This window comes from Pan paniscus, chromosome 8 (genome assembly GCF_029289425.2).
Source record: "Pan paniscus chromosome 8, NHGRI_mPanPan1-v2.0_pri, whole genome shotgun sequence".
Lineage (NCBI taxonomy): Eukaryota > Metazoa > Chordata > Mammalia > Primates > Hominidae > Pan > Pan paniscus.
In genome coordinates, this window is record NC_073257.2 from 47,953,014 (window position 1) to 47,976,672 (window position 23,659).

The 23,659-nt window shown below is 42.3% G+C and overlaps 1 protein-coding gene across 10 annotated transcripts in view; it reads left to right on the forward strand.

The window, feature by feature from the left end:
- CCNY (cyclin Y) overlaps window positions 1–23,659 on the forward strand; it is a 330,334-nt gene that overhangs the window by 64,419 nt on the left and 242,256 nt on the right. For 4 of the 10 annotated variants that reach the window (XM_063607337.1, XM_055092655.1, XM_055092654.1 and 1 more), the window contains exon 4: window positions 16,951–17,075. The exons of the other annotated variants lie outside the window; for them this stretch is intronic. The gene's annotated coding sequence lies outside the window, so the exon portion shown is untranslated. The remainder of the gene's footprint in view (window positions 1–16,950; window positions 17,076–23,659) is intronic. 10 annotated transcript variants of the gene reach the window in all.

Here is a 23,659-nt window from a genome sequence, read left to right on the forward strand (position 1 = left end):
AGCTTTTTTGATTGCTTAGCCTTTGTAGTGTGATTACTTTTTGAGCAGTCTTAATATATGTATAGTTTTAAATTATACATACACACTACTATGATTAGCTAACATCTTAAGTTATATTATTCACCAGGGCGAGTTCACTATTAAAAACAGAGGATTGGCCGGGAATGGTGGCTCACGCCTGTAATCCTAGTACTTTGGGAGGCCGAGGTGGGAGGATTGCTTGAGTCCAGGAGTTCGAGACCAGCCTGGGCAACATGGTGAAACCCTGTCTCAACAAAACAAAACAAAACAAAACAAAACAAAACAAAACAAAACAAAACAAGAGGATTGGAAGGCACAGTGACTCATGCCTATCATCCCAACACTTTGGGAGGCTGAGGCAGGAGGATTGCTTGAGGCCAGGAGTTGGAAACCAGGCTGGTCAACATAGCCAGATCCTGTCTCTACAAAAGCAAAATAATTAAAGTTAGCTAGACATGGTGGTGCATTCCTGTAGTCCCAGCTACTTGAGAGGCTGAGGCAGGAGGATCCTCGGAGCCCAGGAGTTTGAGGCTGCAGTGAGCTATGATTGTACCACTGCACTCCAGCCTGGGCCACAGAGCAAGACCCTGTCTCAATTAACAACAACAAAAAAATACAGGATATAATTTTATATTTCAAATGTTCTTGATAATTAAAAAATTATTTCTGGTTGAGCGCAGTGGCCCATGCCTGTAATCCTAGCACTTTGGGAGGCTGAGGCGGGTGGATCACCTGAGCCCAGGAATTCAAGACCAGTGTGGGCAAAATGGCCAGACCCTGTCTCTACAAAAAATACAAAAATTAGCCAGGCATAGTGGCATGTGCCTTTAGTCCCAGCTACTTGGGAGGCTGAGGTGGGAGGATCACTTGAGCTCAGGGAGTTTGAGGCTGCAGTGATCCAAGATTGTGCCACTGCACTCCAGTCTGGGCAACAGAGGGAGACCCCGTCCCCCCCACCCCCCAAAAAAAAAGTTTTTGGCTGAGTGTGGTGGCTCACGCCTGTAATCCCAACACTTTGGGAGGTTAAGGTGGGAGGATTGCTTAAGCACAGGAGTTCAAAACCAGCCTGGGCAAGGTAGGGACACCCCCTCTCTACAAAAAATTTAAAAATTAGCCAAGCGTAGTAGTGTGTGCCTGTGGTCCCAGCTACTTGAGAGGTTGAGGTGGGACGATGGCTTGAACTCAGGAGTTTGTGGCCACAGTGAGCTGTGATTATGCCACTGCACTCCAGCCTGGGCAACAGAGCAAGATTCTATCTAAAAAAATTTTTTTTGTTTGGTTCCTTCTTGTTAGAATCAATTATATTGCCATTATGTTTACCTTGCACTTGACTAAGGGTTTAGTAAAGCTATGTAAGATAATTCATATTGGCTGGTCGCGGTGGCTCACACCTGTAATCCCAGCCCTTTGGGACGCTGAGGCAGGTGGATCACGAGGTCAGGAGATCAAGACCGTCCTAGCTAACACCGTGAAACCCTGTCTCTACTAAAAATACAAAAACAAAATTAGCTGGGTGTGGTGGTGGGTGCCTGTAGTCCCAGCTACTTGGGATGCTGAGGCAGGAGAATCGCTTGAGCCCAGGAGGCGGAGCTTGCAGTGAGCCGAGATTGCGCCACTGCACTCCAGCCTGGGCAACAGAGTGAGACTCTGTCTCACACACACACACACAAAATGTTAATTAGGTACTTGTAAACCCCTGTCTGTGCAAACTAATGCATGTGGGACCTACATCCTTCTCACTATGGTGCCCTCACACCCAATTCAGGGCACCACATGGATCATTCCTGATCCATGGGCTTGTCTAATGTAGTACGATGTGAGGGTACCAAGCCATTCTCCCTGTTTTGCGACAAAATGAACCATAGAAGATTTTATTTTACCTCCTAGTAAACCATCTCATCCTGGGGTATGTGCCTCTGCCCCCCATCTTGTAGAACACATCTTCAGAGGGCACTATGCTGAGGAAATGGGAAAATTACCCTTATCATTATCCCAATAGAGTATTCCTTTTTACTTTTTTTTTTTTTTAGAGTTGGGGTCTTGTTCTGTTGCCCATGCTGGAGTTCAGTGGTGTGATCATGGCTCTCTGTAGCCTCAAACTCCTAGGCTCAAGCCGTCCTCCTGCCTTGCCTCCTAAAATGCCAGGATTACAGGCATGAGTCAGTGCTCCCAGCCTCTTTCCTTTAGCTTAGCTCTTAGGCTTTTTCCTATCATTTCTTACCACCTTTCCTTCCAGGCATTGTAGGTCATTAAAAGTGCCTTGGACTGGGAATCAGGAGATGTGGTCTTAGCTGTCTCTTTGCTTCCAACTTGCATACAACACCCTAGGGCCAGTTCCTTCACCTTTCCCACACCTCAATTTCCTAGAGTCCAGGGATGATAATCCCTTTCACGTGATCCTGAAATGGCTGCGGCTGGCTCACGTGGACTCGTGTTTGGAAGTGTGGAAAAACTGGAAACCGCCAAAGGCCAAAGACTGGTTTCATGATAACTGTCTTTCCAGTCTCATCTCTGGGGATATATAGATTCCACATAGTATATACCATTTTCACAAATTTCTTTACGTTGCAGCAAATTATTTGATTGTGAAGTATTTGTTTTCTTTATATTAAGGCACTGAAGTAGGATGTACAGGTAGAGCTGTGTCGCTTGTTAGCTGGTGATACTTACAGATTCCTTCAGGTCTCTTTGCGCATGTAACTGTCACTTCCCCGAGTCTGCGTCTGTTTCAGGCTCTCTGCAACAAGCACTTTTTCACTGTCAACAAAGTCCCGTGCCTGTGCCTGCTGCAGGATTGAGGCACGGGAGCCTCCAGGTGGTTCACCTTGCTCTGGGCTCCACCCACTGTGCCCGAGCCCAATCTACACAACCATCCAGTCAACTCAGAGTAGGGAGAGACCACAACACCAGACAACTGGTTCTGTATAAATTACTAAGATTAAAAGTAAATGGCTGGGCATGGTGGCTCATGCCTGTAATCCCAACACTTTGGGAGGCTGAGGCAGGTGAACTGCTTGAGTCCAGGAGTTTGAGACCAGCCTGGGCAACATGTTGAAACACCGTCTCTACCAAAAAAGATAAAAAAACTAGCCTGGCGTGGTGGTGCATTCCTGCAGTCTCAGCTACTCAGGAGGCTGAGGTGGGAGGATCACTTCAGCCTGGGAGGCGGAGGTTGCAGTGAGTCGTGATTGCGCCACTGCACTCTAGCCTGGGAGATAAAATGAGACTTCATCTCGGGGAAAAAAAAAAAAAAAAAAAAAAAAAAGTAAAAAACTGGTTATTTTTTGTGGGGCTGGAAACATTTAATTTTGTTTTCTGATTATGAAACATTCATCATAGAAAACTGGAAAGATAAACAGAAAAAGAAAATAAAAATGAGCTGTAATCCCAATCTCATATTTTGGTGTCAATAGTCCTCATTCTCCCTTTATGGTAATTAGATCACACTCATATTAGTCTGTTCTCTCACTGCTGATAAAGACATACTCGAGAGTGGGTAATTTGTAAAGAAAAAGGTTTAATGGACTCACAGTTCCATGTGGCTGGGAGGCCTCACAATCATGGTGGAAGGCAAAAGGCACATCTTACATGGTGGCAGTCAAGAGAGAATGAGAGCCAAGCAAAAGGGGAAACCCCTTATCAAACCATCAACTCTCATGAGACTTATTCACCACCAAGAGAACAGTATGGGGTAAACTGCCCCCATGATTCAATTATCTCCCACAGGGTCCCAGCCACAACACGTGGGAATTGTGGGAGCTATAATTCAAGATGAGATTTGGGTGGAACACAGCCAGAACATATCACACCATTTATAATTTATTAAAATTTTTTTATTGTGGTAAAATAATATGAAATTTATCATCATAACCTTTTCTTGTATTTTATTTCCATTTTTCTCATTTTTATTTTCCATAGTACATTTATGACACAGAAATGTCCTGCGTCCTCTCCTTGAATGTCTATAAGATTGCATTTTCAATATCTCCTGCCTGTCATTTACTTATGCTAGCAATTGAAGTCTGATTCTTGCAATGAGTATTGTCCCATTAATATTAAATAACTTTTTGCCGGGCACAGTGGCTCATGCCTGTAATCCTAGCACTTTGGGAGGCCGAGGCGGGCAGATCACCTGAGGTCGGGAGTTCGAGACCAGCCTGACCAACATGGAGAAACCCCGTCTCTACAAAAAATACAAAATTAGCTGGGCGTGGTGGCACAAGCGTGTAATCCCAGCTACTAGGGAGGCTGAGGCAGGGGAATAGCTTGAACCTGGGAGGCGGAGGTTGTGGTGAGCCGAAATTGCGCCACCGCACTCCAGCCTGGGCAACAAGAGCAAAACTCCGTCTCAAAAATATATATATATATATATTAAATAACTTTTTAAAAAACTTTTAGTTTCAGGGATACATGTGCAGGTTTGTTACACAGGTAAACTTCTGTCATGAGGGTTGGGTGTACAGATTATTTCATCACCCAGGTACTAAGCTACCATAGTACCTGGTAGTTATCTTTTCTGATCTTCTCCTTCCTCTTACCCTCCTCCCTCAAGGAGGCTTCAGTGTCTGTTGTTCCCCTCTTTGTGTCCATGTGTTCTCATCATTTAGCTCCCACTTACACATGAGAACATGTGGTATTTGGTTTTCTGCTCCTGTGTTAGTTTACTAAGGATGATGGCCTCCAGCTCCATTCACGTTCCTGCAAAGGAAATAATCTTGTTCTTTTTTATAGCTGCATAGTATTCCATGGTGTATATGAACCACATTTTCTTTATCCAGTCTACTGTTGATGAGCATTTAGGTTGATTCCATGTCTTTGTTATTATAAAGAGTGCTGCAATGAACAATCACATGCATGTGTCTTTAAGGCAGAACAATTTATATTCCTTTGGGTATATACCCAGTAATGGGATTGCTGGGTCAAATGATAGTTCTAAGTTCTTTGAGGAATTGCCACAGTGGCTGGACTAACTTACACTGCCACTAGCAGTGTATAAGCATTTCCTTTTCTCTACAAGCTCCCCAGCATCTGTTATTTTTTTGACTTTTTAGTAATAGCCATTTTGACTGGTGTGAGATGGTATCTCACTGTGCCATCTTACCCATTTTTAATTATGTACATTCATAATGTCATGCAACCACCACTGCCATCTGTCTCCATTACTCTTTTCATCTTGTAAAACTGAAACGCTAAGAACATCTCATTCTAATTTCCACCCAGACCCATTTCTACCTTCTGTCTCTATAATATTGACTACTCTATCCCATATAAGTGTAATCAGACAGTATTTGTCTTTTATTGTGACTGGCATAAGTAACATTTTAAAAATGTATCATATACAGTGCATTTTTTTCTGTTATAAAATCTTCTTTTACAATGTGATTTTTAATGATGCATTAGGATATTCCATTGTGTGGATCCCAGTTGATTTAGTGATGCACTGTTGTGAATACTTTGGCCATACTCTGCCTGCCTAGCAGTGTACTAGAGTAACAGAGCTGGCCAGGGGTAGGAGTCAGAAGCTAGAGATACAGAGCAGGTGTTTAACCTGAGCACATGCCCCAGAAAAGAAACTTCGATATAATCTTCCCCCATGTTCTCACCTTCTCCTTGATGGCAGAGCTGGGCCATGTGTTCACCACTGCGGTGTGCATTCCATATGGCTCTGTCTCTACCCATATCCATGGTTATTTCTTTTGGATGAATTCACAGAAATGGAAATACGGGATTAACATGTTTATAATATTCTAAAGTTTTTCACAACAAGTGTTGCACAACTGCCATTCAGAAAGTTTGAACCAAATGTAAAAGAATGCTTATTTCCTGGGTGTTGTGGCCAAAATTGGGTGTAATCTCTTTTTTAAAACATGGTTGTGTACTGGAATAATTTTAACTGTTTATGTTTACTGAATTAAATTGTGCTATGGATATCCAGCCAAAAAAAAGTTTCCAAGCCTCTTTTGGATGGTTGTAAAATTGTTTTAGTTTTTTGTTTCTGTTCAAGGCAATAGCCACAGCAATGAAAACTGAAAGCAGAAAGTACCAAAATAACATATTAAAATCACAACTGAATACTAGAATGTATCAATAAAGCAGAATTCACTGATTGAGGTATTGGTAGAGAATGTTTTAGATTACAAAGCGTGTAGACCAAGTCTCGCTCTGTTGCCCAGGCTGGAGTGCAGTGGTGCAATCTCGCCTCACTGCAACCTCCACCTCTTGGGTTCAAGTGATTCTCCTGCCTCAGCCTCCCGAGTAGCTGGGATTACAGGTGCCCGCCACCATGCCCGGCTAATTTTTGTATTTTTAGTAGAGATGGGGGTTTCACCATGCTGGCCAGGCTGGTCTCGAACTCCTGACTTCAGATGATCCATCCACTTCAGTTTCCTAAAGAGCTGGGATTACAGGCGTGAGCCATTGTGCCCGGCCTAATTTTTTTTTTAAGTTTATTTTTTATAGAGATAGGGTCTCCCTGTGTCACCCAGGCTGGTCTCAAACTCCTGGGCTCAAGTGATCCTCCCACCTTGGTCTTCCAATGTGTTAGGATTACAGGCATGAGCCACTGTACCTGACACTCAATAAATACTTTCTGATCACACTCTGCACCAGGTCCTATTCCAGCAGTTGAGGGCACAGCAGTGAACAGATCTAAGTGCCTGTCCTCTTGCAGGTGATGTTGTGGCTTTCATGACCAAGACGGCAATACCTACTTTTCTACTCCAGGGTCCTTGCATGACCAAGCAGCACATGTGTTTAATCTGATTTCCTTTGGAACCTGTTGGATTTAAACTTTGACTTATGCCAGGTTTGAGGTAGGACTAGGAAAATTCCAAGCTGGTTTCTGACCTTTGAATCTGGAAGTCTAAGCTACAACTGCATGAAGACTGCACTGTGACCACGTGGCGTCTCTGAGCATGGAAGAGAGCACATTTCCTTGAGAGACATTTCATAAATCCTGGCCGGCTGTCACTGCTGTGGAGGAAGCAGCACTGCCCTCCTAAGTGTGTGCGCTCCCAGGGAAAGGGGACATGGGGAATGGTGATGGTGAGTGAAGACTCACTTTGTCTTCAAATATCGCAGTCAATGGATAGGTGAGCACCGTTTGGAGGAAGCTATTGCTTAATTGGGGCAAAAACCCATCTAGAGAGACTTTCCCTTTGGAGGAGTGATCTACACAACCATTGTTAGTAACACATACATGCAGGGCTAAGTGCTATCTTACATAGTTCCAGCCTGGCGCTGTGGCTCTTGCCTGTAATCCTAGCACTTGGGAGGCTGAGGTGGGAGGACTGCTTGAGGCCAGGAGTTCAAGACCAGCCTGGGCAACATAGGGAGACCTCATTTCTACAAAAAATTTCAAAATTGGCAGAGCGTGGTTGTGTGTGTCTATAGTCCCAGCTACTCAGGAGGCTAAGGTGGGAACATCACTTGAGCCCAGGAGTTCTAGGCTGCATTGAGCCATGATTGTGCCACTGCACTCCAGCCAAGGTGACAGAGCAGACCCTATTTCTAAATAAATAAATAAATAAATAAATAAGATTAAATAGCTCCATGTTAAGCAGAAGGGCAAAAAAGCAGAGTTGTGACCACCAACTCTGTGCATGTGCAACTACCCACCTACCCATGTGCATCTGTGGGCCTTACAACTGAGAACTGAGTAGCGAATTTTAATTTAGTCCCCTATCTAGTCATGAAGTAGAAATATCAATATATACTCCTATATCTACTGAGGAGAGATGAAAATCAGTTTTGCTGGATCTGACACGGTTTTAATTAGGTTATATACAGAAAGGTAAATGATTCTCTTGTTTTCGAGGTAGTTGAGTAGCTACTTTATGCTCCTGTATTGTAAACTAAAATGTGACAGAAGTCGGATCACAAGGCAGTTTTCTTGCAGTTCTGACTATACGTTTCCCTTTGGTAATATTGAAAAACAAGGGCTTTTTTTTTGTTTCTATGCAAGGATCTGTTGGTCTATTGGTCATTTAGCAACAGCAATGCAGTGATTCGAGTGGTAGAACAATAATGATGATTCAGTAAAAAAAAAATAGTAAAAGAAGAACAAATTAAACCAACGTAAACCAAATTAAACCAAAGTAAAACAAAGTAAAAGGAAGGAAATAATAAATACAAGACCCTCCCCTCCCCTTCCCTTGAGACGTGGTCTCACTCTGTTACCCAGGTGACAATTTAATTGATAATTAAATTTCCTTACTACATATAGGGCTAGTCAGATTTTCTATAGTTTATTTTTTTGAGACAGAGTCTCACAGTGTCACCTGGGCCGGAGAGCAGTGGCGGGATCACGGCTCACCGAAGCCTTGACTGCCTGGGCTCAAGTGATCCACCTGTCTCAGCCTCTCAAGTAGCTGAGACCACAGGTGTGCACCACCATGCCCCAGCTAATTTTTAAAATTATTTGTAGAGATGAGGTCTTGCTGTGTTGCCCAGAACTCTTGGGTTCAAGCAAGCCACCTCAACTGGCTAATACATATAGGAATTAAAAGAGGCTGAACACAGTGGCTCATGCCTGTAATCCCAACAATTTGAAAGGCTTAGGCAGGAGGACTGCCTGAGACCAGGAGTTTGGGGCTGAGTGAGTTATGATCGCTACTGTATTCCAGCCTGGTCTGGGTGACAGAATGAGAACCTGTCTCAAAACAAACAAACAAACAAACAACAAGAGCAAGCAGGAAAAGAAAAAATTACCAACATTAGGAATGAAATAGATGATATCACCACAGATCTTGCAGACATTAAAACAAAAAAAGATTATAATTATGTAAATAAATTCAATGGCATAGATAAAATGGACAATTGGTTGAATGCCACAGATTAACCATAGTGATTCAAGAAACTATAGAAAGAAGGCCAGGCACGGTGGCTCACACTTGTAATCCCAGCACTTTGGGAGGCCGAGGTGGGTGAATTACGAGGTCAGGAGTTTGAGACCAGCCTGGCCAACATAGTGAAACCCCGTCTCTACTAAAAATACAAAAAATTATCCTCATCTCAGGAGTTTGGGACCAGCCTGGCCAACATAGTGAAACCCTGTCTCTACTGAAAATACAAAAAATTAGCTGGGCATGGTGGTAGGCGCCTGTAATCCAAGCTACTTGGGAGGTTGAGGCAGGAGAATTGCTTGAACCTGGGAGGCAAAGGCTGCAGTGAGCTGAGATCGCGCCATTGCACTCCAGCCTGGGAGACACTGTGACCCTCTGTCTCAAAAAAAGAAAAAAGAAAAAAGCCCTATATATGCTAAGGACATTTAATTATGAATTAAAACTTCCTGCAAACAAACTTCAGACTGAGGTGGCTTCAGCAGTAAATTCTATCAAATATTTAAGGAAAAAATAATAACAAACACACACAAACTCATTCTAAAAATAAAGAAAGATGACTTCTCTAGTCATTGTCTGAGCCCAGACAATGACATTGAAAGGAATACCTCACTGAATACAGATGCAAACATCCTTAGTTAAATTTTTGGCAAATTGAATTCAGCAATATATAACAAGGATAATGCATCATGACTAAGTGGGGTTTATCCCAAGAATGCAAGCTTGGTTTAACACTAAAAAAATCAACATACCTACCATATTAACAGAACAAAGGAGAAAAACCATATATGATTCTCTTATTAGATGCAGAAAAATAACAAAATTCACCATCCATTCACTATTTTAAAACTCTTAGCAAACTGGAAATAGAAGGGACCTTCTTCATCCTGGTAGAGTACGCAAGCTCTGAAAAACCTTCAGCTAACATCGTCTGTTAATGATGAACAACTGAATGCTTTCTCCTCAGATTGAAAATAAGGCAAGGATGTCCAGTCTCAGGATTTCTATTAAACATTACACTGGAAGTCCTAGCCAGTACAATAGGCAAGAAAAAGGCAAAGAAAACCATACAGATTGAAAAGAAGAAATAAAACTGTCTATCTGCAGATGACATGATTGTGTATGTAGAAACATTTAAGGAATCTTTATGAAAGGCAAATCAAAATAGTAAGTGACTTTAGCACAGGTTAATGCAAAAAAATATTTTCTGCATACTAGCAATGACCACCTGGAAATTTAAATAAAATATTTACTATAGTATCAAAAACAATACCTCTGGCTGGGCACGGTGGCTCATGTCTGTAATTCCAGCACTTTGAGAGGCTGAGAAGGGAAGATCACTTGAGTCCAGGAGTTTGAGACCAGCCTGGGCAACACAGCAAGACCAAAAAAAAAAAAAATTAGCTGGGTGTGGTGGTGCACACTGTCATCCCAGCTACTTGGGAGGCTGAGACAGGAGGACTGCTTGAGCTCAGGAGGTCAAGGCTGTAGTGAGCTATGATTATACCACTGCACTCCAGTCTGGGTGACAGAGTAAGGCTTTGTCAAAAAAAAAAAAAAATACACACACACACACACATACACACACACACACACACACCCCATTTACTATAGTATCAAAAACATGGACTAGTTAGGGATAAATTTAACATAACACATGCAAGGCACCTATACAATTAAAACTATAAAAACATTGCTGAATGTTATGCTGAAAATTAAAGACGCAAATAAATGGAGATATACTATGTCTATGAACTACAAGACTAAATATGATGATGACCATTTTTCCCAAATTGTTCCATAGATACAATGTAATCTTAACTGAAATCCCAGCAGGGGTGGGGCACGATGGCTCACACCTATAATCCCAGCACTTTTGGAGGCTGAGGTGGGAAGACTGCTTGAGCCCAGGAATTCAAGATCAGCCTGGGCAATGTGGTGAAACCCCATCTCTACAAAAACAAACAGCAGCAAAATAGCCAGGTGTGGTGGTCGCACCTGTGGTCTCGGTTACTTGGAAGGCTGAGACAGGAGGATTGCTTGAGTCTGGGTGGTTGAGGATGCAATGACCTGTGATCATGCCACTGCACTTCAGTCTGGGTGACATAGTAAGACCCTGTCTCAAACAAAAGAAAATCCCAGCAGGCACTTACATAACTTATTCTAAAATTTATATAAAAACACAAAGGACTTAGAATGCAAAAAATTTTTGAAAAAGAACAACAAAGTTGGAATATTCAAACTATCAAATTTCAAGACTGACTATAAAGCTACATTATTATTAAAGGATCAACATTTGGATCAATGGAACAAAATAAATGAACCCGCATGTCTATGGGCAAGTAATTTTTGACAAAGTGGCCATAGTAAGTCAATAGGGGAAAGACAGTCTTTTCAACAAATGGTACCGGAAAAACTGGATATCCGTATGGGAAAAAATGAACATTGATTATTAACTTACTCATACACAAAATTCACCTCAAATTGGATCATGTACCTAAGCTTAAAATGTAAAACTTGGATGGGTGCGGTGGCTCACGCCGGTAATCCCAGCACTATGGGAGAACGAAGCGGGTGGATCACCAGGTCAGGAGATCAAGACCATACTGGCCAACATGGTGAAACCCTGTCTCTACTAAAAATACAAAAATTAGCTGGGCGTGGCAGTGCTTGCCTCCTGTAGTCCCAGATACTTGGGAAGCTGAGGCAGAATTGCTGGAACCCGGGAGGCAGAGGCTGTGGTGAGCTGAGATCGCGTCACTACACTCCAGCCTGGGTGACAGAGCAAGACTCTGTCTCAAAAAGAAAAAAAGGTAAAATTAAAATTTCTAAAATAAAACAGGAGAACATTTACATGATCTGAAGGGAGTCAAAGAGTTCTTAGATAATTGAATACACACACACACAAAAACAAAAAAAGACAAGAGCTATAAAAGAAGATAGCAAAAAATTAGACTTTTACAAAGTTAAAGACTTCTGCTCTTCAAAAGACAATGCTAACAAAATGAAGACAAGTCACAGACTGGGAGAAAATAAGTCACACAACACATATCTACACACCTGCCAAAGGTATTGTATCTGGAATATATGAAGAATTTTTAGCAACCCAACTAAATTGGAAAAGACACTGAATAGGCACTTTACAAAGATATATTAGTATCCAACATGCACACAAAAATATGTCAACATCATTAGTCATCAGGGAAATGCAAAGTAAAACCACAGTGAGATACCACTATGTATCCATTAGGATGGTGAAAATTAAAAAGACTGATAATAGCAAGTATTGGTGAGAATGTAGGGCAACTACAACTCTCATAACTTTACCAGTGGGATGTAAGATGGTACCAGGACTTTGGAAAACAGTTTGGCCATTTTTAATTTTTTTTGAGATGGAGTCTCGCTCTGTCGCTCAGGCTGGAGTACAGTGGTGTGAGCTTGGCTCAGTCTCACCTCCACCTCCCAGGTTCAAGCGATTCTCCTGCCTTAGCCTCCCAAGTAGCAGGATTACAGGTGTGTGCCACCATGCGTAGCAATTTTTTTTTGTATTTTTAGTAGACACGGGGTTTCGTCATGTTGGCCAGGCTGGTCTCGAACTCCTGACCTCAGGTGATCTGCCCGCCTCGGCCTCCCAAAGTGCTCAGATTACAGGCATGAGCCATCACACCCGGCTGCCATTTCTTTTAAAATTAAACATACACTTAGCATACAACCCAGTAGTCTTACTCCTAGATATTTACCCAAGAGAAAACATGTCCACACAAAAACTTGTACATAGATGTTCATAATGGCTTTATTCATAATAGACAAAACTGGACAAAGCCTAAATGTCCATCAACATTTGTGGTATATAAACAAATTGTGGTATATACATACACTGGAAAAATACTCAGTGATAAACAGAAATGAACCACTCATTCATGCAACATAGACAAAAACATTATGCTGAGGAAAAGAAACCTTACACACAAGAGTCTACACATTTTATAAGATCACATTTTTATGAGACTCTAGAAAAGACAAATCTGATCCACAGTGAGAGAAAACAGATCAGGGCTTGCCTGGGACCAGGGACGAGTACCAGGGAATTTTGGGGTGATGGAAATGTTCTAGATCTTGATTGTGGTGATGGTGGTTACATGCGTATATGACTTTCTCAAAACTCATCAAACTGTGGCCTGGCGTGGTGGCTCCCACCTGTAATCCCAGCATGTCCGGAGGCCAAGGCAGGCAGATCACCTGAGGTCAGGAGTTTGAGACCAGCCTGGCCAACATGGTGAAACCCTGTCTCTACTAAAAATACAAAAATTAGCAGGGCATGGTGGGCACCTGCCTGTAGTCCCTGCTACTCAGGAGGCTGATGTAGGAGAATCGCTTGAACCTAGGAGGCAGAGGTTGCAATGAGCTGAGATCACACCACTGCACTCCAGCCTGGGCTAGAGTGAGACTTTGCCTCAAAAAAAAAAAAAAAAAAAAAAAAAAATTCCAAAGGTCTAAACTTCAAAGATAATAAATACTAAATATATTTGGTGTACAAAGGGAATGTGAAAAAGAATACACCTCAAACCCAGGAAACGAGGCTCAATTCCTTTAAGAAGCCTCCACTTAGACAGACGACCCTGGCACTCATAGCTCAAAGCCTTGTCCTCAGAGAGGCAATGAGAGCTTTACAGTACCTGCTTTGTAAAACCAGATTTAGCCCTATTACTGCCCACTCTGAAGCCAAGTCTCTTACTCCTCTGCCAATGCCTTCCTTACATCATCCACTGGAGAAAATTACTGCAGCTGAGCTCTGTAAATTAAATGGCATGAATGAGCAATGCTAATCTGAATACCTATAACATTTTTGGAATTACTAAGCATATGAGCTTATTTGGATTTGTAATGAAACCCTGTAAACAAAGTATTTGTATAAACCCTTTGAATTCAGTAAATCAATACAACAAAATTACACCGACAAATACGTAGGTATCTACTGTGGTCTCAAGGAGCTGAAGATCTCATTGAAAAGAGTTTGTAAGCATGGAATTGCCAAATAAACAAGACACCCAGTAATTCCTCTAAGAGCTGAGATGGGGGAAGCATCACTTTAGGCTTTAGTAGTCTAGAGAGGCCTGATGAGAAACTCATACTTATGCAGAACCAAAATCCAAAAGACCAATAAGGAATATTTTTTTAATTATAGAGTGCTGCTTTTGTGCATACTTTTTTTTCTATAAAGTTGAAATGGGTCTGAAGAATAAAAGAAACATTAGCCTATATTCAACAGTCATAAAGGATAAATTAGCCTATATTTATCCTTCATAAAGGATATTTTGTGATGATTCTAATTCTCTGAATAATAGTTATTTGTGCACACTTATATATAGGCAGCCTTCTGAAGGCTATAATGAGAACACCCATCATCCCCTCAGTCCCACTCATGGAACCACTAGAAGAGATTGAAATTTTAAGTGTCAACATACTATAAAAATATAGAGAATTAGCTAGCTGTATAAACAACATAAATTAACTGCAGACATTTTATTTGGAGATATGAAGTTAAGGACATTTGTGGCAATCCCAGTTAAAATTTGATTTTAACTAAAAATTTAAACCTAATTATATTGGTAATGACTCTTATTTCCCTTTCATTTTTGTTGTTTTTTGAGATGGAGTCTCACTCTGTCACCCAGGCTGGAATGCAGTGGCATGATCTCAGCTCACTGCAACCTCTGCCTCCTAGGTTCAAGCAATTCTTGTGCCTCAGCCTCCTGAGTAGCTGGGACTACAGGCGTGCGCCACCACACCTGGCTAATTTTTTTATTTTTAGTAGAGAGGGGTTTCACCACGTTGGCCAGGCTGGTCTCGAACTCCTGACCTCAGGTGATTCACCCGCCTTGGCCTCCCAAAGTGCTGGGATTGCAGGTGTGAGCCACCAAGCACAGACTCTTTTTTTTTTTTTTTTTTTTTTTTTTGAGACAGAGTTTCGCTCTTGTTGCTCAGGCTGGAGTGCAATGGCATGATCTCAGCTCACTGCAGCTTCTGCCTACAGGGTTCAAGCTGAGGCCTCCCGAGTAGCTGGGATTACAGGCATGCACCACCACTCCCAGCTAATTTTGTATTTTTAGTAGAGACAGAGTTTCTCCATGTTGATCAGGCTGGTCTTGAACTCCCTATCTCAGGTGATCCACCCGCCTCGGCCTCCCAAAGTGCTGGGATTACAAGCATGAGCCACTGCGCTTGGCCCCCCTTTCATTTTTTAAAATCAACTTTGGTCAGGCCTGGTGGTTCATGCCTATAATCCCAAAACTTTGGGAAGCCAAGACAGGAGGATCTCTTGTGGTCAGAAGTTCGAGACCAGCCTGGGCAACATAGCAAGACCCCATCTCTTAAAAAAAAATTAGCTGGGCATGGTGGCACATGCCCGTGGTCCCAAATACTTGGGAGGAGGCTGAGGTAGGAGGATCGCTTGAGCCCAGGAGTTCAAGGCTGCAGGGAGCCATGATTATGCCACCGCACTTTAACCTAGGCAACAGGGCAAGACTTTGTCTCAAAAATAAATAAATAAACTTTACTGAGATACAGTTTACATAAAATAAAATGCGCCCATTTTGCAGTTTAATGACTTTTTTGTTTTTTTTTTTTTGAGACAGAGTCTCACTCTGTCATCCAGGTGGAGTGCAGTGGCACAGTGGAGTGCCTGGCCTGGAAAATATTTTTCAATGGAGAAGACTATGGTTTGCATTTTGGAGACATTACCTTTTACAGTGTTTTAATAATGGAAAGGCACAGGAAAGTGCACATACAGTTACTCAAAGTACAGCCTTGGGGAGAGGAATGAGAAAGGAGAGGCAATGAAACGGCAGGGCGCTCGAAAGGATGGAACCGAAGTGACTAGACAGAAACCATCTTGGCTTAAGTGGCAGCATAGCTAATATAATTTTACAGTAAGTTAAATAAAATGGAAGCTAACACGTTCAGTGCCCAAAGGCAAGAAATTGTACCAGTTGATACCTTTTAGTCTAAGAGCTAGGATTCTGTACAGATTGCTGAGTTTCCAGGCTGCACTTTTCCTGGATCAGAACCATTGCTTCTAGGCCGGGTGTGGTGGCTCACACGTGTAATCCCAGTGCTTTGGGAGGTTTGCTTGAGCCTAGGAGTTTGAGACCAGCCTGGGCAACATAGCAAGACCCTGTCTCAAAAAAAAAAATTAAAAATTAGCTGGATGTGGTGGTGCATACCGGTAGTCCCAGATACTAGAGAGGCTTAGGTGGGAGGATTGCTGGAACCCAGGGGTTGGAGGCTGCAGTGAGCTATGATGGTGCCACTGCACTCCAACCTGGGTGACAGAGTGACACTGTCACTTAAAACAAACAAACAAACAAACACCATTGGCTTCCCTTTGTCTCCTCGTCCTCCTGGTCTTATAACCACGTATGAAGTGTCTTCCTGCTTGGATTTTGTTCTATCGTGGGCATGGATTCTACTCTACAACCCTTCCTTGTTTTAGCAAACCACAGTGGTTTATACAAAGATTAATAAGGGGAAAAGCATTTGAAGTAAAAAGATTTCGCTAGGCTATTCTTTTTTGGAGGGAGGAAATGTATTATTTCTTTTAAAAAAGATACATATTTAAAGTAAAAAAGAAAAAAGAAGGAACAGAGGAAAAAAAAGTCAACTAAGTTAATCACTGTTTAACAGTGAATATCCCTAAAAACATCTCTTTGCATATATATTCAGTTTTGCAATCTGCTTTCTCTCTCAACAATATTTCGTGGCTTTCTTTCTATAACAATAAATACAGATGTACATCCTTATTTTTATGACTTCATAGAATTCCATTGTAGTCCACTGTATGTAATTAGTTATCATTCATGGGTATTTAGGTTGCATTGTTTTTCACTATTATAAATTAAATGGCAATTTTTAGCATATTTTGCCCAACTAATCTAACATCTATGAATATTAATATTCTTTCCAAATTTTAAAAAATCAGTAATATTTTGTGAATGGAGAAAACTGTTAGCAGGAGTAGATGTATTTTTACTTCCTGAGAAGTGCTTTTCTTCTGCTACTGTATTTGCAATATTACAATGTTCACTTTCAGGGTACGGAAGATAGTAACCTAAATCCTGTTCCTCTCTTCTGTTGAGCACTGTATACACAGAAGCTTCCCAAGGAAAAGTTGTGAACTCTACACTTTGGAGGAGGTTGAGGCAGTGGGGGTGAGAGGTACGAGTCTTTTCTAAGCTGACTTTACTGTTTTTTGCCTGATCTCCTGCATACCTGATGTCCCCATGTTTTCCTCTAAGTGCTCCAGGCCCTCCATGGTGGCTCCTGGCTGGACCCCCAGCAAGAGCTGATCCTGTTCTCTCACTGGTCCTTTCTCTCTAGCTTCTCAGAGGTTACCAAGTGAAGGAATGAGGCTTACAGAGATTGCCCTGTGTTTTTCCGTTCCTTTAGTGCCTTGAGAGGTGAGCCAGCTGGCTAAGATAAACTAGCTGGTACTGTGCTAGCAGAGAACGGTAACACTTTGATGTGTGAATATTCCAAATACCACTTCTCAAAGACAAAATGAGATTTTAAGGTATCAGTCCCAAAGGGATAATAAACTGGCAATTTTGGGCCCCCTAATGGGCACTGAAGGTGTTATCACCAGGCAAAGAGGGCCTCTGCATCCTCAGGGCACACCAGTGAGGGGGGCACCTGCTTTGACCTGCCTCTTTCCAGCCCAGTACCATAGCAAGCAAAGCTATACAGATGTTATGGAACTGATCTCATTTTCAAACAGAAGACCCCAAATCCTGGGGGCTGATACCAAAAGACGTGAAAATGGAGCTGGGATATAGGCAGAAGAGTGGGATTCACACTTCTTTCTTTTTATCATTCATTGTTTTTCCTGGCATTTATCATACAGTGACCAATCAACATTCATTAAAACATAGCATCATATACTTTGCCAAGGTAAAGTCCCCAGGAAATGCAGGATAGTAACTAAGCAACAAAAAGACTCTGTGGTTTGTGATACTCATTTCTCAGGCTCCTGAGTGTATATAATGAGGTTATATTACATTATGGAGAAACACTGCAGGCAGAACCAACTACAACTTCGTGTGATGGATAAAATAAAAAATAGGAGTGTTAAAAGGACACAGTGAGCAATGTGGAACTTGGAAAAGAAAAACATGTTGAAGAGCTGTCAGGGCCAGGTTTAGTTGAATCCAGCTCTCCAACTGTATGCAGCTTCCCTAGGTTAGGTATGCAAAGCTTTATTTTGGTCTACCACAGGGAAACTGAGATTGAGACAATTACTGTTTCTGCAGATTTACCTAGAAAGGGCCTGTTAGGTGTTACTGTTCTCAGTACTGTGCTACAAAGAGTAAAACAAGTTCTGTTTTCCACTTCAGAGCTTACTTGGAGAAATGCAAGTAAAACATAATACATCTTGATAAATGTGTATAAATCATAATACATCTTGATAAGTATGTATAAAATGCTGCTAGAGCAATGGAAATTTCTCCAATTACAGATCATAGAATGACCAAAAGTTCTCTAGGTTTGGAACATCGATAAGGAAACAATTATTTGTGTAAAATGATGTAAACTTTCTAAGATGTCATATGGCAATATTAAGAGATTTAAAAATGTTCCTTTTTGGTCAAAATGACCTAGGAATTCCAATTCTAATGATTCCTTTTATAGAAATGAGCAGATGCTGACAAAGATTAGCATATAAAAATGTTCATCCCCGGCCGGGTGCAGTGGCTCATGCCTGTAATCCCAGCACTTTGGGAGGCTGAGATGGGTGGATCACAAGGTCAGGAGATCGAGATCATCCTGGCTAACATGGTGAAATCCCATCTCTACTAAAAATAAAAAATAAAAAAAAAATTTTTCATCCCGTAACTGTTTTTTATCATCCTGAAAAAGAAACAAATGAAATGTCCATTCTTTGGGGAGAGGTTAAATAAGTTAGAGTACACCTAATACAATATATTTTGCAGTCATTATAGTTTTAAAAAAATGCTAACTGGCATGGAAAATATTTATTTATTCAGAGAGAATCTATGCGAGTTTATGATCTCCAGTATGAAGGACAAAGGAAAAGCATTGTTTGTGCCAGGCCTTGAAGGTTAAGTCAGATTAAAGACATGCAGAGGTGGCGAGGAATGGCGCTCAGAGGGACGAGGTCACAGGAGTAAAGTGAGAGGCCAGAGTGGCAGACACAGAGGGAGCTGTGAGCAGGTTTGAGCAGCTGGGGAGAAAGCCTGGGGAGCAGGCCAACTTGACTGTCAGGTGGGCTGGGTTTTTAGTTAAAAACAATGAGAAGATACTGACGGATTTTAAGCAGGGGAGGGACAGGACCGCCTGCTTCAGTAGGGTCTATTGAGCTGCTCCTGGGGGGCCCAGGGCTATTTTAATGTCGAATTGTAGCTGCAGTGCGTTTTGAGTTCCTTGGAGGTTACTAACGTGAGACAGAGACAAGTACGTTAATACAACACATCAACTATCCCTGTTTTGCTTTTAAAATGCTGTTGGGTTTTGTCCTGTTAGGAACAGGGTCTGAAGTGAAGCCAGTTAACTAAGATTAAGGTATGTGAAAGTGCCTGGCTCGAGGGAGACACTCAATAAATCCCCTCCCAATGCCAGTCACCTTGGATAGAAAGATTTCTTGCCAGGGTATATTCAAGGAGCTTCCTATTCAGAGGAACCATTAGCTACAGTTCTGGGAATACTGAAGAAGTGCTGTATTAAAGTAATGCATCTGACAATCCTAATTTTCATGGGCCTAATCTGCCTCTTGGGTGAATCATTTCTTTTTGCCACCTATACCGTATCTTGGCTCCAGAGCCTGCCTACTGTATCATTCCATTCCATCCTGGATTCTCCTATAGGGAGCCAAGTACACATGATAGCCCCACAGGTCTTGGTCACAATACCTATCGTCTGGGGGCCAATCAAGGAAAACTGTCAACATGAATATATGAAGCTCTTATCAATGAATAATACCAATTCCTGGCTAGATCGGGATTACATTTGCCTGCATACAACTTGGGAATTCAAAATAACAATGATTTATACACACAGTTTATTTCTCTCATGTAAAAGAAGCTTACACAGGGACATTATCTTAGTTCATGGCTTCTATCTTCAAGGTCACTTGGCATTCAAAACTGGATGCTAGAATTCCAGCTATCCTGACCATACTCCAAGAAGCAGAGAAAAGGTAGCTTTTGTTTTTTTTTTTTGAGATGGAGCCTCGCTCCTGTCGTGCAGGCTGGAGTGCAGTGGCACCATCTCAGCTCACTGCAAACCTCCACCTCCTGGGTTCAAGCAGTTCTCCCTCCTCAGCCTCCTGAGTAGCTGGGATTACAGGCGTGCGGCACGGCCATGCCCGGCTAATTTTTGTATGTTTAGTAGAGACGGGGTTTTGCCATGTTGGCCAGGCTGGTCTCGAACTCTCGACCTCAGGTGATCCACTGCCTTGGCCTCCCAAAGTGCTAGGATTACAGGCGTGAGCCACCACGCCTGGCTAGAGGTAGCCTCTTTAGAGAGCTTTTCTGGAAGCGTCCACTCACATCTTATTGGCCAGACTTAGTCCTGTGGCCAGCTGTCATCTTTGAGCTGGGCATATTGCTGTTCCTCACAAAACAGGCCTTGAAACTATGGGAGATGGGAGAACAGCCATTGGGGAGCACAGTAGCCACCTCTCTCACTTCAACTTATGCCTGACCCTGCTAGATGCTACACTTTGCCTGCTCACAGGTACATCCCAGTTCTCAAGGATCCCACATATATATACCATTTCTCTTCTTGAAAAGTATGGAAGGATAAAGAAGGTAGAGTTCGGCAAGACAGAGCCTGGGCTTCCTAAGGCCATTTAGTCTGGGGACAAACGGTGAACTTGCAGTGGTGAGGTAGATAAATCAGTTTCCAAGTGGGCTTTCTCCCACATGCCAGAGACCCTGGCTGTCCCTGTTTCATCATGCATTCCATCAACAAATGTTTTACTTAGGAAAAAATATGTGGCACAAGTGCTACCCTCCCTCACTCCTTCCCTCATGGTGGTTCCCTTCTCGGCTAAGCTAGAACATGACCTCAGAATCCTCAACACAATGTCCCTGGCAGTTACTCTGGTCCAAAACACTTGACACTACTACTTAAAACTATTAGCCATCCTTATTTCTTGCGGGAATTTTTATTTGGACACACAATTTCTGGGTAGTTTCTAATTTCATATAAATATATTTCTCATGGTGGAATTTTAGGTATATGCCCAGGCGACAAATGTAGATATTTATAGGCGGCAGGCTTTGCATTTCTCGGATTTCACCCCTCAGTGGCTGTCATCACTCTCATTGCTGGAAACTTGTTCTTGTGATTGTTTAACTTACTGGACTGTGAGTTTCTCCAGAATGGGAACTATAATCCACTTTTGTATCCTCAAGGTGCCTGGCTCAGTATACTCTCAAAAATGTTATCCAGAAATGAGTCACCTGCCTTGGACAAGGTCAAGTGGCTATCAAAGTAAATACTTCCCCTGTAGCTGGTTACACTGTGGACTGCCTACCACCAAGGACAAAAGGCAGGCCTCATTTGGAGAGGAGGTCGGTGACAGGAGGAGCATCAGTAGCACAACACACAGAAGGTCTTGGTTATTTCACAACTGCCTTATAAATGCTCGAGTAACTGTCATGAGAAACTGACTACCAGGTGAAAGGGCAGCCATACTCCGAGGAGACACTACACATTTTCCTTTCCACAAAAGGTTCAGGTCCTGGGCTAACTTGGCTCAGTGTTTTCTGTGTTCCAGAAGGTGACTCAGGGAGTTGTGCAAATGACTGACTCATATTTCATGGATATGAGTATGGCTGATGTAAGACTGCAGTTATCTCCTCCTGATTCAATTAAGGTAGCCTATTCTTGATTGTTTTTATCAGTAGATCTATAAATTATACAAGTTGATACTAATATTGCTTATGTTTTAAATAGTGTGGTTCCACAGAAAATTTTGTTTTTTCTGTGAGAAACAAAGCTACTATTGCTAAAAAAGTGTCAAGAGCACTGACTTAGCTATAGTTCATCTGAGTTTTTTTTTTTTTTTTTTTTTTGAGACGGAGTCTTGCTCTGTCACCCAGGCTGGAGTGCAGTGGCACGATCTCGGCTCACTGCAACCTCCACCTCCCGGGTTCACACCATTCTCCTGCCTCATCCTCCCGAGCAGCTGGGGCTATAGGTGCCCACCACCACGCCTGGCTAATTTTTTGTATTTTCAATAGAGACAGGGTTTCACTGTGTTAGCCAGGATGGTCTTGATTTCCTGACCTCGTGATCCACTCACCTCAGCCTCCCAAACTGCTGGGATTACAGGTGTGAACCACCGCGCCCGGCCCACCTGAGTTTTATATTTACCTGGTTACAGTGACCAAATTCTTCAACAGTGATCATGGAGAAAGATGAGACAAAATAATTCCCAAATGATTCTTTCTGCTCAAAGACCAGGGTGGGTATGAGTAGATCCAGGTCAATTTTTTTTTTTTTTCTTTTAAGAGACAGGGTCTCACTCTGTCACCTAGGCTGGGGTACAGTGGTACAATCATAGCTCACTGCAGCCTCCTACTCCCAGACTCAAGCCATCTTCCTAATCCTCCTCAAGCTGGAGGACGGGCCTTGTTACAATGCTCAGTGTGTACCTCTCCCCTTCCCCACTCCCCTTGTCCACATTCTGGGCTAGATCCACACTCTATTGAGGAACTGTCCCTGTATTTTGATTCCCGAGTGACACAGTGTTGGAGATGCTGTGGCTAGATACACAGGTTATTTCTGCATATGGCTACTCCTCAACCTTGTTGCCTGTCTTACTCTGGTCTGAGAGCTGAACCCCACAGAAATAACAAGGCTCCCCTCATCCCTTTATCTCTCTGAAAGGTTAGTACTAGTCCTAAGCGGTCAGCTCCCAGCTTCCTTTAGGACAGAAAAAAGAGAAGGAGAGAAGTGACACTTGTTTTTTTTACTCACAAAGTCTTGGAGATGGGAGGTAGGAGGTTGGGGTGGATGTAGCTTGGACTTTGGAATTAGAACCAGGTTCAAATCCCCAATTAGGACATTTCTCAGTATTTTGATCTTAAATAGGTTTACTTATCAAAGTGTCTATTTATAAAATGGGGTACAACTTAATCAGATTTAGATGTAAGAAATAGTATAGTGCATGGCAGCTAGCAGGCTTTCAACGAACGACATCTCTCATTACTATCATTTTGACATCACATTTATCTGCTCAGAGTTGGTTACTGTTCTGCAATTTTTCCCAAAGTGTCACTGTGTGTCAGGCAGGGAGCATCTGCCTGGAGGAGTTTGAAGTATGCATGTAGGGTGGGTGAGTTGTGGGGGTCGGCACCCAGGTAAATCACTAGCGAGGCTTTAGTACCCATCTTTTCTCTCCAGGATTCTTGACCAAAAGTTACACTCTAAATTAAAGTCCAAACAGGTACATACCTAAGGGGAATATGGTGGAAATGTCAAAAAGGAGATAGGGAAGGTGGGGGGAAGGGGGGCGGGGCAGAAAAATCCTGGCAGACCAGAGGCTGTACCACCCTTTGTTAAGGGTATGTGGCTACACTGATCTCTCATCCTCCAGATGCTCTACCCAGTTAACACTGCCCAGTGACCTTCTTGGACAGGAAGCATGCAGCCAGCCATGCTGTCACCTTAGTGCCACTGTCTCTTTCTCCTCTTAAGCCCTTCAAACCATAATTTGAATGTAAATGTTATACATTTTATAATGAAATAAAAATTGCTTAATGCATCTGAGTAGA